The following is a 16,617-nucleotide window of genomic DNA, read 5'->3' on the forward strand; positions in this document are numbered from 1 at the left end:
TATGGAGATGCACTAAGGCCAGGCCAGAGAGTGTGGTAATATTTAAGTTTTACCCAGAGCCCACCCCTCCAAAAATCTCACCGCACAATATACTAAATCTCTATCTTCCACAATGGCCCTGGTATGAGAAAATTGGAGCACTGTAACCATACTCACAACATGCAATAACAAAAGCAATAAAATCATGAAAATCCTCAAGCAGGAGGATTCAGCTAGGTTCAAAGTCCTATGCAGATTAAGTCCATTGCTCACCCATACTACAGGCGCCAGTAGCTACAGGAGTTCAGAGCAATCATCATGCAGCAGCTGCAGCCAATGGGCACATCCAGGTCATGGGGAATGCAGAAGAAAATAACCTTAAGGGCAATAAGATACATGTTTAAATTTCACCAGCATAGGCAAATCTTTTTTATTTGATAGGATGTATGCAAGAGAGTGGTCCTGTGAGAGGACACTGGCAGGAAGAGGATCTCATCCTGGTCTGGTACACCAGACTTTCACCGCCCCCCCTTGGGAGTTACAGATGGGTCATTATATGGGGCTACAGGAGGTACATGCCCTGGTCATAAAGATAAAACAAAACTTCCTGGTAAGAGGCTCTCACTCCCCAGACACTTTGGGTATACTACCATGATCTTTGGGGTCCACCCTCCTGTTACTCCTGGTACATACACAAGGCCAGCTTCCAGGGCTTTTTGCCAAGGTGCCAGAAGGCCCAGCCATCACTGGTCTGTGTGTCGGAATGTGCAGGGCCACGTCCACTCAACAGACTCTCCAGGGTTTAAAGCAGTTGGGGCTGCCAGCAGGATGTTGCACTGCTGCTCATATCCTGGCTTCAATATTCCTGTTTGGTTTGCACATACATGTGTAGGAGAGGCATCACTGTGTGTTAGCACACCCACAGGGTTCAAGGCTCTTTTCTGGGGCTTCTCATTCAAATGTCATAGCATCATCCGTAGGTGAACTGACCAGCCCTGTAGACTATTAGTGTCTAACTTCAGGCCAGATTTCAACAAAAAATTGTAGCTCTCTATCATTACTACCCTAGTAGAGTTATTTGGTACCTGAAACTTCCATGTTATTCCTAATTGCTGTGCCCATTCTTGTAATGCATGTCAAGTAAAGTGGATATCTTGATCTCTCTCAATCACCTGTGGCCGGCCATAGGCTGCAAAGAGATGATCTGAGCCCCTGTTGCCGGTTTGCTGATCTGCACAACATGCAGGAAAAGCAACCAAGAGTCCAGTAGCTGTGTCCACACAAGTCATGCAATAACGATATCCTTCTCGTTTATACAGAGGACCAGAATAGTCTATCTGTCACCTGACAAGGGGTATTGTCTCGCTTGCTACTGTCCCTTGCTGCTGCAGAACTCAGCATAAGTCCCTCTTAGAGCACACAAGGAACTCCTTCCAGGCTCTGCTGACTTCTTCTAAGGTCAATGTTAAGCCCTACCGACAGGCCACAGCCCACCTTGTCTCTTGCCCCATGTACAACAAACACTGATGTAACCACTGGGCTCCATCAGAGGCAGGCTTTCCTTCCAGCCAGTGCTCCTGGACCAAAGTAATTGCTTCATCATGCTCTGGGAATGCCAAAGGCAAATGGCCAGTCACATGGTATATGGTAATTGTCTTAGTTTGAGCAGAGACCCGTAGTGTTTTGCCACAGCCCTTGCCCCCGAAAGGGCCAATGACCAACCATCTAGTGGCATGGTACCATGTTGGTAGCCACAGGGTCAAGCCCCAATAGATGGTCCAGCTGTCAGTGCAGACAACCATAGGGGAAGGCTCCTGGGTGATCATGAGCCATACTGCCTGCAACTCAGCCCACTGACTGCTCTTCCCCTCTCCACCCTCCGTCCATATTGTCTCAGTCTAGGAAGGAAAGCCATGGCCCTCCACTTACGCAACTGCCTGCAACTGGAGCTGTCTGTATACTAAGCATCTTCAGATATAGGGGATTTTCCCTCCTGATAAGCAATCTTGGCTACCAATGGCTCAAAAGCAAGCTCTTCCTGCTTTTCCACTGGTAAACATCACTGGCCACAATAATCATTGGATTTCTCCACTTAAGGGGCTATTGGAAACAGTGTTAATCTATTGTGAATATATGTCCCATTTGGCTAGTGTAGGCGTCTGTGCCACACCACTCCATGACCTTTGGGTCCAGTCTTGCACCCACCACGCTGCAATGGGATAGGTGGTTTTTACCTAGGTCAGAGCTGTTCTCTTCATGGGCTTCATGGTCAAAAATGTATGGTACCCAGCATCCAGTGGCTTCACTGTCAAAGTGTACTCGACTTCTGCTCCTTTCCATAGTTGTGTCCAGAATGCAATAGGTTGGCAGATTAGTTCAAGCTGCTACCAAAGGTCCCATCCATAACCATCTTCATTTACATGAACATCTAGCTCATAGGGCCTTGATGAGTCCATTACACTCAGGGCATGTATGGCAATACCCAATCATCACCCTGCGGTGGTGAGGGTCCAGGCAGAGCCTTAGTACTGTCCCCCTGGAAGTCCTGCAGGGACACAGGCTGAGCATGGGACTTTGCCTCTCACTTCCACGTCTTGGACCTCAGTGGGTGGAACTGTTCCTCTGGCTTAGTTGTTCCCACAGTTATGACATCATCTTATTGGGTTGCCCATCAAGTTTTTCTTTCACTACCCCAGCCTTTATCAAATCAACCCACATCTGAGTCCTCGAGACATTCACGGGGCCCTTTGCACCTCTCCTTTCGGTTGTAGCCTGTACTTCCTTCCATTTTCATATTGTTTCAACCTCCCCCAGATCTGCTAAAGTATGAGTAGCCTCATTTATGGGTTGCTTTATGTGGAGGGCAAGAATAGTCACTAGGGACCCAAGGAGATATGAGGGAGTTATATGGAGCACTGTATTTCTCATTCCCACAGTGAACTACTCTTAATTGGGGTGCTGAGTGTCCATATTATAGATGATATTTTTCATGCCCATCTCCCATAATACCTGCTGTAGCTGTGCATACATTTTCCAGCTAGTGGGTGAGTATAGTAAATCACCCTGATTAGGTCAAAGTGCCCTGATGGCTACTGCCAGTCAATCCAGAAGTGCCTGATTCTTTGAGGTCTGCTGGGCACTTTACAACTATTGCCAGAAGGAAGGATGAGTTTTCAGGGAAGCCAGTCTACTCATCTCAGTATCTGACATAAAAATGTTTTCCACCTGAATATCCCAGAGATATAAAAGCCATGTAGGCAGAGATTCCAATGGCTTCTGCCTATACCAGATGCTCATGACCACTAGTTCATCCTGGGTATAGGGATGGAGCATGGAGTGCTCCACAAAATGGGGAGGAGGCAGCCCCTCCCTGTGAAGGGACAACAGTTGCTGTGTTTTTATTTTTTTAATTACAACCCGTAGAACTTTAATATGGGAGAGGTTGGTTCCATGCGCAGTGACCTCGGCAACAGATCAGCCCCTTACCCCACCCTCTCTTCCCCTCCTGATGACTCCTCTGCCATCTCCAGGGGTGAAGGTACCACTCTTCCCTCTAAATGTTTAGATTGTTTCCAATTTAGAGTAATTAGGGATAAAACTAAATGAGCCTTACACATACAAATCCTTGTATGAAGATATGCTTGCTTATGCTTGAATAAATAGCTAAGATGATAATTTGTATGTATAGTGTTAAGTATTAAACTTAGTAAGAAATTATTACCAAAATTGTCAGATTTGTTGGAACACTTTACATTCCCATGAGGAGTGACAAGTGCCCCACTGTCCACGTCTACACCAACACTTAATGCTGTTCCTCTTTAATTTAAGCTATTCTGGTGGGTACGTATTGTATTTCATGTCTCAGTTTGTGCTTTTCTTACACCTAATGACAGTGAGCATGTCTTCATGTGTTCACTGACCAATCTTATGACATTTTTGTCAAGTTTTCAAATGCTGGCATTTTAAATTGGAGAGTTTATTCTCATATATTTATTTTTTATTATATGTGTGCATATTTTTATCCCAATTTTTTACTTGATTTTCCCTAGCCTTAGGAATGATTTCTAAATAGTAAGAGTTTAGATTTCACTGAGATTTATCTCTATTATTATTTGTATCTTTCATATTTCATGGTTTATGATTTTTGGCATGTGTCTTACAAGACTTCTTATATTATTACAATTGTTTGAAGACAGCTTTCTCTATTTTCTTCTATAAAATGTAGTTTTACATCTTCTATTTAGGTCTAATATCTTTTTCTAGTGAATTTGTGCATGGCCTGAAATAACATGAGATTCTATGTTTTTCCTATGCTGGTTTCTACACTATTTTATAATCTTTTCCTCATTAAATTTTCATAGCACATTAGAAAAAAGCTCAGTGTAAGTCTATGTAACTATTTCTAAAGTCCTATCTGATTCATTTGTTTATATTTATGCTAATAACAGTTCTGATTAACATACCTGTATAGTCATTCTGAAAATCAGGTGGTAAAATTGGACAATATGGTTTCCTATTTCCAAAATTGTTGATTTTCTAAACATTTGGACTCCATGTACATTTCAGAAAGAGTTAATCAACTTATACAAGCACACATACACAGACACACACATATCCTTCTGAAAATTTATATGTGGAATCTAGAAATGAAACAAAACGAATAAAACAGCAGTAGACTCACAGACGCAGATATAACTGGTGGTTACCATGAGGAGGTGTTGAAGTGGGCAGTTGAAATATGTGAAGGGTATAAAGAGGCAGAAAATCTCAATCATAATATAAATTAGTTACAAGGATGAAAGTACAGCCTAGAGAATGTAGTCATATCTCCTTAATATGTTTCTATGCTGACAGATGGTAACCGCACTATTTGTAGGACACATTTAGTAATGTATATAACTGTTGAATCACTATGTTGTATGTTGAAATAAATATAATATATCCACTATAATTAAAACATATAAAAAGAAAAAAGATGTCTTATCAATTAAACATCCATAGTGAAAATGTATCTTTAACATAACTAACATGATAGATAATATCAGCTGCATTGTAATTCTAAATTTAAAATATAAATTACTAAATATTTTACAAGAAAACACATGCATGCATGGGTATATGGAACACGTATCTGTTTGATGCAACATTCACATTTGACCTTTAAACTCTTTGGTGAGTTTTCATTTTTTGTTATTATATAGAATACTATGAGAAATATAGATATAGAGTCCTTATCCACTATTTATCCTGGATCATCTGTTTCATACTGATCAATCTTGACCCCTTTGCAATCTCATCACTGGGATATGAGACCTTTAGTGTTAGTATAACTATGTTGTACACTTTATTTCTCAAGATTACTGGCATTTTGCAGTGGGGTAGTGAGGGTTTCAGAGTGGGCATGATACCATGAAGATCAAGTTTTAGGCATGTGTTGTCAGGATTCAGCCAATACTATTAAGCACAATTTATTCCTGTTGCACATATATGTGCACGAATGTGAAACAAGGACATTTGGTAAAATGCCACCAGCATTATTGGAGTAAAAAGTGCCTTATCCTCATGTGTATTAAAGCCATAGATCAATGGAAAAAATTTACATGATCAAATTTTTAGATATTGAGAAGTATATGACATATTTAACATCTATTGCTGACCACTTTCCTTCTTTACCCCAAGTAAACACACATGCAGACACAAACCAAAGGAAAATGGAAATGAGAAATATATACATATACAGAGAGAGAAAATAGAAAAAAAGAGAGATAAAATAAAAAATAATATATAGATACTTTATATAAAATAATATATATACAATATAAATAGAAAATAAAATTTATATATGTGAAATAAAGCATTATATACATTATTTTATATATGTATATAAAAACACATTCCAACATCTTAAAAACATAAAATTGAAAATAAGTTGAAAATGAACATATGGTAAAATTGAAAGTAAATGAAACAGGATGCGCACTACACACCTGTTTTTTTATATGTATCAGAGTTTATTACCAATACAATTAACCTAAAAGATACAGATAGTGAAAATTGAAAATTAATTGATAAATATATTTATATTTGCTATGATTTGACTTTATAGTTAGAATATTCAAATGAATCTTCCTAAATACAACCAGAACTAATATCAAATAAGTGTAATTATGCCCTTTTGAATAATGTTATTACACAATATTTTATCATATCCAATAGAATAAATTTTAAAATAAACATATTTGAGATTTATTTGACATTTTAGGATTAGTCAGGTTTGTAGAAATCCTAGGAATTAGAAATTTTTTTCTACAACATCTACAATATTTATGATACTCAGATTTATGTACTTTAAAATTGTATGGTAACAGTTGTGTTAAGATATTATAATTCATAAATTATTATACACAAATAAAATAATTTACTGAAGAAACTACAAGGCTTACAGTCACAAAAAGCACATGAAAATGGGACCATTTAATAAAATTTTTGACTCATTTATATGTTCACCTGAAAAGTCCTCACACCTTGAAATATATCATATAAACAATTTCTTTTGGATGGTTTTCCTAAGAACTCCTGTCAGATTAGTATTCCTTAGACTATAGATAAAAGGGTTTAACAAGGGAGTGATCACAGTGTACATTGCAGCTGCTGCTCTGTCTGTTTCAGCTGTGTGGAAGGTGGAGGGACATAAATAAACAACAATTATTGTACCAAAAAACAAGAGGCCCACACAGGTTTGAGAAGAACACGTGGAGAATGCTTTAAACTTCCCTGTGGTTGGTGGTATTCTGACTATAGCACAACCAATAAGTATGTAAGAAACTAAAATACAGGTAAAGCTCACCACCACTACAAGTCCCCCCTCAATAAAAATAAATAACTCATTGATGTGCGTATCTGAACAGGACAACTTTAGCAATGGATGAATATCACAGAAGAATTGAGGAATTTTGTTATCCTTACAGAAGGGTAATTGCACCAATAAGTTGCTGTGTATCTGTGCACTCAAGACGGCAAAGATCCAGGAGCTGGCCAGCAGATAGGCACAAAATTTGGGAGTCATGATGGATAAGTAGGATAAAGGGAGGCAGATGGACACAAAACGTCCATAGGACATGATAGGGAGAAGCAATGTGTCCAACCCTGAGAGGCAGATAAACAGGTACATTTGCATCATGCAGCTATTGAAAGAGATGGTGGAATTTCCTGTCTGGATGTCTACAAGAATTTTGGGAACTGTAGTGGAAGACAAACAGAGATCAATCAAGGACAAATTGTTAAGGAAGAAATACATGGGGGAGTGAAAACAAGCATTTGAGATGATTGTTAGGATGATCAGCAGGTTTCCTACCATGGTGGTCAGATAAATGCAGAGGAGCAGGGAAAACAGGAGCGACTGTTTAGCTGGGTCATCATAAAACCCCTTGGGAAGGAACTCCACAGCACTGGGCTGATGTAGCCCCCTCAAAAATTCCATCACCTGCATGTAGGTCTTGTGGTTTACAGAAGCATGAAGCTCAGAAACCAGATTTAATCAGGCCATCAATCCATTTTGGATTTTTTTTTATGTGAAAATATAAATACAATTTATTTGGGGTATGATGTAGTCATATTAGTTCTATTGATTCATTACCATCAAATTAGTTCAAGAATAAATTCTATATTAAAACAAAAACATTTTATCACACCCAAACTTAACTATGACATACATTATCTAATTCATTTTCATTCAATTCCCCTGGAAATCATATTATCTGATTACCAATGAAAAAACTGAGATTGTAAGATGTTAAGTTTTTCCCATGATTTATCATACACTTATAAGTAAGTGAAACTAATATTTCAACACAGATATTTTTGACTGTTCTTTTGCAACTCACATGAGGTGTAAGTTCACCATGAAAATGCCAAATGTAAAATTATTCAAACACTCTTGTTTTTTTACTATCAAGAGTAGTAGTTATAATCTATATAAGACTCATTCCAGCTTATTTTGGGTGTGTGTCCCAGAGCCCTTTATCTTTGTCAAAACAATTAAGCTGTAGCAATTCAATTGATCCTTAATTTATGTATTTTAAATTAACTTGCAAGGCCCTTGAATAATAGAGTCTATGTCATGTTTACTCTTGTATCACATCTTTTAATAGTTCAGACTTAGATAATGGAATAATTAGATGAATGAAAAATTATCAAAACAAAATAATACATTTCAGGAAACTTTGGCTAATATAGCAACTGGCAAGATAGGGAGTGGCTCATCTATTTTCATAACATAAAGCCTATGTGTTCCAACTTGCAAAAATAAGGAATAAATGACTTTTTGAGAATAAAGTGAAGCAATTTACAATTTTTCTTTGTCTCCATTTGTGAGATTAAACTCATATCAGAGAATTGTTGAACAGCAAATAAATTATTTGAAACACATAAATCAAAATTATGTAATTCTAATTGAATGGACCTAGACAGAAAAGGATACAAAGATTATTAGCTCTGTAGCTGTGAAATGAAAATTTGTTATTAACAGTTTTCTGGTTTATAGAATAATGAAAACAATTACTATACTTAAAAAATACCTTTATCTGTATGAATTAGTAATAGAACAAATATAATGAATATACAACTAGTCTAATATGTTTGGAGAATAATAGCTGAATTGAATGAAATGATGACATTTCTAGGAGTAGACTATGGCAATGATTGCATAGAGGGAGTATTAAGATTGACATCTTTCCTTTGTGTTATTTATGTCATCTGTGCCTATCTTATTGAAGGCTTAAACTCCTCTTGAAGTTTAATGTGAGTTTTCCATTCAGAGTCAGGCTAATGCTCTTGAAGTGGATTGAAGCTAAGTTTTCAATAATATTAATTCCAAGAAACAGTGAGGTGTATGGTTTTTTTAAGCATCATGTTATCAAAAAAACTCTTGTGGAAAACAAATGTAACCAGAGCCTCAGCTTTTCTCATATCTCCCCGGGCATATTCCTTTATCTTAGATTGCTGGTCCACAGCACTTCTCCAAGTACAGCCATTTTAACACATCTATTGAAACATACCTGGCTTCTAAAAGAGGAAAAGCCAAAAATTCATTATTGAATAGATGACAAAATTAAGAAGATAGAGCCTAACTCTCGTACATTAGAAATAAATAAAACTCTCAAATGTAGAATACTTAAAGAATATTAATTGAAAATTGTGCTCAAGGCATCCATGGAAATTATCATAATTTCTGACTATATATGGCCCAAAACAATCATGTTCTCTTTAGTAACAAATGCGTGGATGGAGTTGTTCTCCCTCAAATACCACATTCCACCCCTTGTGTAGACAAAATATTAACTGCAGCAGATCATGTGTATAACTTAAACATCTAGAAAAGTCACACTAGAACCAAATCTTGTATGTGTTGGCTGCATAGTTGTGTTTAATGATATCAACATATTATTTGAACATTGAATTTATCACACTGACTGAAGTTTTATTTTTTGGAAAATTTATAGTCTCATCACCATAAAATCAAAGACCAATTTATCTCATGCTAGAAAGAACACAGAAATTCAGAAGTGTGTAATATATATTTCTACGATATATATGATAGACAAACCCTTAGGCAGAGATATCAAGGCAAAGAAAGAGAAGACAAAAATAAAGAAAAGATCAGAAATGTAAAAAGAAGTTACCACTGACACAGAAAAACTCAAACAATTATAAGAAAATCGCATGGGAAATGATATGCCAATAAATTTGACAAACTAAAACAAATATATAAATTCCTAGAAACATACCATCTTTCAAGACTTACCCAGGAATAAACTGAAAACCTGAACAGACCAATTACTTCTAATAAGATTGAACTGGTAATCACAAAATTCCCAATAAACAAAATCCCACAACCTGGCAGCTTCATGGGTGAATTCTACCAAACTTTTAAAGAGCTAATACTCTTTTGATAGTATTCCTGAAAAATGGAAGAGGAAGGAATAATTCTAAACTCATTCTGGGAGGTCAAACTACAAAAACTAGACAAATATGAAAAAAGAAAACTACAAACCATAATTCTACATTAACTGAATTGTCATGGTTTGGATACTTTATAGTCTCATCAGCATAAAATCAAGAGGACCGGCTTATATTATAAGGAAGAGAAATTCAGAAATGTGTAATGACATATACTTTTAAATATTTCTAGAACAGCTTTGGAAATGGAGCTGTTGGAAGAGTTTTCAACCTAAAAGTCATTTAAAAATATGAACTATAACCCATAGCTATAGTTTTCAGATACTAAATAACATCAATACCTCTAAGCCTTATTATTTGGGTGGACATCTGTATACTAAATCTCTCAGAATAACTTTCTTTGAGAGCAGGGACTACCACATCTATAAAACTAAAAGATGCCCATGTAGACATTCTATGTATCATAGGCTGCCAGTAAAGGGGCTTTTGTAAAAAACTGGAAATAACTTACCTAAATTAATGTTTTTATTTGGGTATTTTTTTCACTGCTGTCATTACTGTTTCTTCTCATGAACAAAGTGGGCTTAATTGACCAACCAGTTTCATCTCCAGCAGCAATGATAAACCATGTGCATGATGAATTCGTGGTTGGTCATAATGATTTAACCAAAGGATATGGGGTAGAAAGAGGTAAAAAAGGAAGCGTGAAGAACATAAACGGGCTCTTAGGTGGCCTCCAGGGTACAATCTATTCAGTTTCTCAAGAGAAAGGGATACAAAGCAGATAGTCAACCTCAGGTGTGTACCCCAGAAACATTTTCTCTGGAGAGGAATAAAGATTTATAAAATTATCCCTTCTTTTGGTAATACTCACAGTAATGTAATGATAGCATTTTTTCACCACAGTGATTAGGAAATTGTTACATTTCCCAGGAGTTTCTGGTAACAATCTTTAAAGTAAAATTTCAGGTACGAACTTAGGTTAATATCACCTGACAGTCTGAATTCTACTGTATTTAATTGCTTCCCTTATCAGTAAAGAAATATCCTTCATCTAAACTGTTGTGTTTAAAAACATTTAGTTGTGTTACTTTCTTTTTGTCTACCACGTTGTATGACATAACTTATTTATCCAGGAGACTGTACACCTTTTATAGCCTTTATTACTTTTCACATGTAATTGTATAACCTTTATCCTAAAAACCTCTTCAATACAGACTGCACATGTTATTTAGATCAGGATTTCCAAGACTGTGGAAAATTAGAAAACTTTTCCTTTTCTATGGTATGCAACTATGTGAAGTAAAATGATAATTAATGCATCAAAACAATAAATATATAATTGAAAAGTACTGTATTGTGTGCTAGATATGTAAAACTTAGATTAACTTGAGTACCAATCTACCTTGTCTGTCACCTCACTTAAACAGTTAGTGAATATTGGCATCAGCAAGCATAATATCTTCAAATATTTTTATTTGATCATTATTTCTATTTTCTCCTAAACATAGCTGTTGGTTGATAAAACAGACGTAAAAGCCTTAAGGGATTACTTATAATTTGTATCCTTTAAATTTTCCCATTTGTAATTTTAAGGGTGAAATTCTCATTGTTATTTTATAAGTTATCAATTATAAATGACTGTTGTAAACAGATATTAAAGCAGATATAAGAATTGTACAAATCATTTATGTTGATTTACATGACTGTATTAATATACTTAGTATATTTTTCTAGTTTTATTGAGACATAATTAATGTACAACATTGAGTTTAAGTTGCACAATGTGATGATTTGATAGATTTATATAATGCAAAATGGTTACCACAAAGATGTTAATTCAGACATACATCACCTCACAAAATTACCTCATGTGCATGTGAGTCTGTGGTAATATATTTAAGATTTACAGTCTCAGCAACTTTCAACTGAATAACACAATATTGGTACCTCTAGTCACCCTGCTGTACATTAAATACCCAGAACTTATTTCTATTAAAATTGGAAGTTTGATCCTTCGGATCAACATCTGCTATATATTCCAAAACCCCAGCTCCTGACAACCAGAATTCTCTCTGTTTCTATTAATTTGGCTTACTTAGATTCCATGTATAAGTGACACTATACAGTATTCATCTTTACTATCTAACTCATTTATCTTAGAATAATGTCCTTAAGGTTCATCTATTTTGATGTAAATGGAAGGATCTCCTATATTGTATTACCTTTATTCATTCATCTTTCAATGGATATAGGTTGTTTTTATGTTTTGTTTGACTTTTGTGACTAATACAGCAATGAACATAGGCATGGAGCTGTCTTTTCAAAACAGATTGTTAGGTCATATGACTCCTTTGTCAATTATTAGTTACTTCATTGTACATGCAGAGTTTTATTTCTGGAATATTGACTTGGTTCCATTGGTCTATGAGTCTTCTTTCATGCCAGTGCCATATTGTTTTAATTACAATATCTTTGTAATGTAGTTTGAAATCAAAAAACTGTGAAGCCCCAGTTTTGTTCTTCTTTTTAAGAATTTCTTTGGCTACTAGGGTATTTCTATGCTTCCATATGACTTTCAAAATTATTTTGTATTTCTGTGAAAAATGCCTTTATAATTTTGATAAAACCTGCATTTAATCTATAAACAGCTTTGGATAATTTTGTCATTATGACAATATTAATTTTTCCAATCCCTGGCATGCTACATATTTTCACTTATTTATATTTTATTTAATTTCTTTAATCAGTGTTTTATAATTGAGAGCACAGATCTTTTATCTCATTTGAATTTCTTGCTGAATATTTTATTGTTTTTGAAGGTATTATATATTGGAATATTTTATTTATTTTCATATAGTTCATTTTTCCATTTAGAAACGAGTGAATGTATATGTTGATTGTACATCATACAAATTTACTTTAATTCTAACAGTTTTTTATAGAGCTCTTGGGAGTTTCTATAAAAAAGGTCATGTCATTTGCAAATAAAGACAATTTAATTCTTCATTTCCAAATTGGATATATTTCACATGTTTTATTTATTTGTCTAATTGCTTTAGTTAAGATTTTCAGTACCTTACTGAAAAGAACTGGAGGGAGTGGGCACCCATACTTTGTTCCTAATCTTGGAGGAAATTATTTGATCTTTTTATCATTGATTATAATGTTAGTTGTGGGATTGTCTTGTATCTCCTTGAATAAGGACACATGAAACTGAGAACCAGAGAGAAAAATGGATCTCTTGGAATGAAAGAATGATAAGAGAACTCTACAATAATTCCAAATGAATCAATATTTGTGTAATAAGGATACCAGAAGGACAAGATAGAGACAAAGGGTTAGAAACACTCTTTGAGGAAATAACTGTTGAAAACTTCTGGGGAAGAAAATAGACACTCAGGTTATGGAAGGCCAGAGACCCTCTAATAAAGGAACCCCAGGAGGACACCACCAAGACATACAATAATTAAAAAGGCAAAGATTCAGGATAAGGAGAGAGTATTGAAAGCTGCCAGATAGAGAACAAAGATTACTTATAGTGGAAACTCCATGAAACTATCATCAGACTTCTCAGCAGAGACTTTATAGGCCAGAGGGAGGGGCATGAATAATTTGATGTACGGAAACAGAAGGACCTCCGACCAGGAATCTCACCCCAGCAAGATTTTCTTTCAAATCTGAAGCAGAAATTGACCATTTCCCAGGTAAATGAAGGCCTAAGGAATTTATAACCACTAAACTAGAATTACAGAACACATTAAAAGGACTGATGTAGACAGAAATGTTCCTTAGGCTGAAGAGCTTTCACCAGTGAAAATAAATGCACATTAAAGGTAGTAGACCAATTAATTACCAAGCACACACAAAATTAAAACAAAACAAGGGTAGTAAATTTACATAAGATGACTCAAAGGATACACAAAAAAATGCAGATTATGACATCTAATACATAAAGTGCAGAGGAGGAAAAAGAAGACAAAAGCACTTTTAGATTGTGTTTGAAATAAAGCAATCATCCACTTAATATAGGCTTTTATGTTCTTCAGAAACTGTCCTTGAACCTGATGATAACCACAAACCTAAGCCTGTAACAGACACACAAAAAAGTAAAAAAATGGAAATCCAACCACACAACACTAAAGAAAACCATCAACAAAAGATGAAGAAAGGAACAGAGAGGAACCACAAAACAAACAGAAAACAGTTAATAAACTGGTGACAATATATACCTACCAATAATTACATTAAATGTAAATGGACTGAATGCACCAATCAAAAGACACGAGGGGCAGAGTAAAGAAACAAGATCAATACATATGCTGCCTACAGGAGATTCTTTTCAGACACAAAGACGTGCACAAATTAAAAGTGAAGGGATGGAAAAAGATGTTTCATGTAAATAAATGGAGAAGATGATTCTAGTCCATGCTTTCTCTTCCACGGATGGAAGTTACACCTCACTATAAATTTCAAATATATTTGTAGTTCAGGAAGTCCCAAGGTAAACTCCATATAATAGTTGTTATATATATAATAATGTGATTTCTTTGTTTATAGTATTTCATAAAGAATGGACTATATCTGAGAGGAAGTTATTACAGGTAGAAAGGAACATTAGTTTGATAATCACTGATATAAAGATGGTGGCACAATAAAATACCTACTTTGTGGCAACACATGCCTTGATGAATTTCTTTTATAAACAAAATTTTGTCAATAATTTAAACATATATCAAATACATAACTCCAGTAGAACCATTCAGTAAGAGCATAAGACAGCCAGCTAGGCAAAAGTAGCCAAGTTAATTGATTGAATAAATTTGTGAGTTGTGGTGTGGAAACACTGTAATAAGGATTTGTGATCAACAAACTTTTAACATCCACAATTTATTCTTGACGACAATGTAATAGACAGTCCCAATATATGGAGGTCCATCAGCATTTCAAAGAAAAAGAAATAACCGTTATAAATATAATGCATATATAACTACTCTCTAGGAATCTTATTTAAGGCAGGACACTGGCCCATAAACCTTGTCAGGGCTCCCTTGACCTCATTGTTCCTCAGACTGTAGGTGAGGGTTACAACACAGGGGTTAAGATAGTATAAAATGCTGACACAATCGTGTCATGGTTAGCTAACCTATAGGACTTGGATCTCATGTAAGTAAAAATGCCTGCTCTATAGAACAGTCCCACCACAGGCAAATGTGAGAAGCAGGTGGCAAAAACCTTTTTGTGGGCTTCAGTAGAATGCATCTGGAGAAGAGCAGCCAGGGTGAGACTATAGGAAACCTGGATGAGGGAAAGTGGGACCAGGAGCATTAACACACAGCTGGTGTAACAGCACAAGCCAAAGGCACCACAATGAGCATGTCACCGAAGAAATGGTCAATCTCATGAGCCCTGCAAAACATGAAGCCCAGGGTGGCAGCAGCCTGCATGAGCCCATCAGCTGCTCCAGGAACCAAGACCCCCAGGTCATTAGCAGGTATAGTCTTCAGTTCATAAGGATGGGGTATCTCAGGAGGTGGCAAATAGCCACATAGCGATTATAGGACATGGCCGCCAATAGGAAGCACCCACCTCCTTCCAATGTGAAGAAGATCTGCACCCCAGAGCCAGTGAGGGAGATGGACTTTCTCCCTGTGACGTAGTGAACAGCTATCTTGGGCACAGTGGTACAGACCTGCACCTGGTCCCTGAGGGAGAGCTGGCTCAGCAGGAGGTACATGTGCGTGTGCAGCCAAGGGTACTGGTGAACCAGCAGGATCATGAGGGCGTTGCCCACTAGGGCGGTGAAGGCAACTGTCGGAGCCATCACAAATAGAATGGGTGGGCACCTGAGTGGTAAAAAGGTCCTAGGAGAATGAACTCTGAGGTGGTGTTCCCACTTCCCATGATTTCAACAGGATTGACACTGAAACAGCGAAATAGATGAGTTTTCATCAGTCACACTGCTCCATTTCAATTACATTTTTCATGAAAGTAACTGAAAATAACAAAACTTATTTCAAATACTTGATCTGCCATTTGCAAAATCTTTTAACTAGGGCACAAAATTAATTTCAATATTTTCCTATTTTCAAGGTTTTAATTTTAAGTACTTCTGAGTTTAGTTTGTTTGACACAATGAATGAGAATTCTTCGTAAGTGTATCTTTATGCTCTATGATAGTAACAAACATGGACAAGATATTAATTACATAATTTATAACATATTTGTTCTAGCCTTGTATCATACACAGTAATATTCTTGGAAGCTGAATTAAATCGATGGATTTAACTGCGTAAATGCTAAGTACTTGATAGTGTAGATATACCTGTGTAACATTTCAAAACTTATTGAAACTTACCAAAATCAGATAATTTCTCCTAACGTTGAGTAATCTTCGAAGGCATTCTTTCCTTTCCAACCAAGACACCTTATTTCCTATGGTCTAGGAACTGACAGGACTGAGTCTGCAGATGGAAACATATCTACTTGGAATTGACAGTGCCTTTAGCTTGAATGTATCACGTCATACACTAAAAACAAGAATGACCTTCTTAGAATACTTTCCCCCAAAGCAAGATTGTACTGCTTAATGTGCTCTCATTTACTGTATAAAGGCACTCATGTAATGACACTATTTCCCCTCAAATTCACAGTAATATAGTATCTTCTGATAAAGAAGAA

General features: G+C 36.0%; 1 pseudogene; it reads right to left on the minus strand.

The window, feature by feature from the left end:
- Positions 1–14,926: 14,926 nt before the first annotated feature.
- Positions 14,927–15,840, minus strand: LOC108404524 (olfactory receptor 2T8-like; annotated as a pseudogene).
- Positions 15,841–16,617: the final 777 nt, after the last annotated feature.

The sequence above is a fragment of the Manis javanica genome, chromosome 14, assembly GCF_040802235.1.
Source record: "Manis javanica isolate MJ-LG chromosome 14, MJ_LKY, whole genome shotgun sequence".
Taxonomy (NCBI): Eukaryota; Metazoa; Chordata; class Mammalia; order Pholidota; family Manidae; genus Manis; species Manis javanica.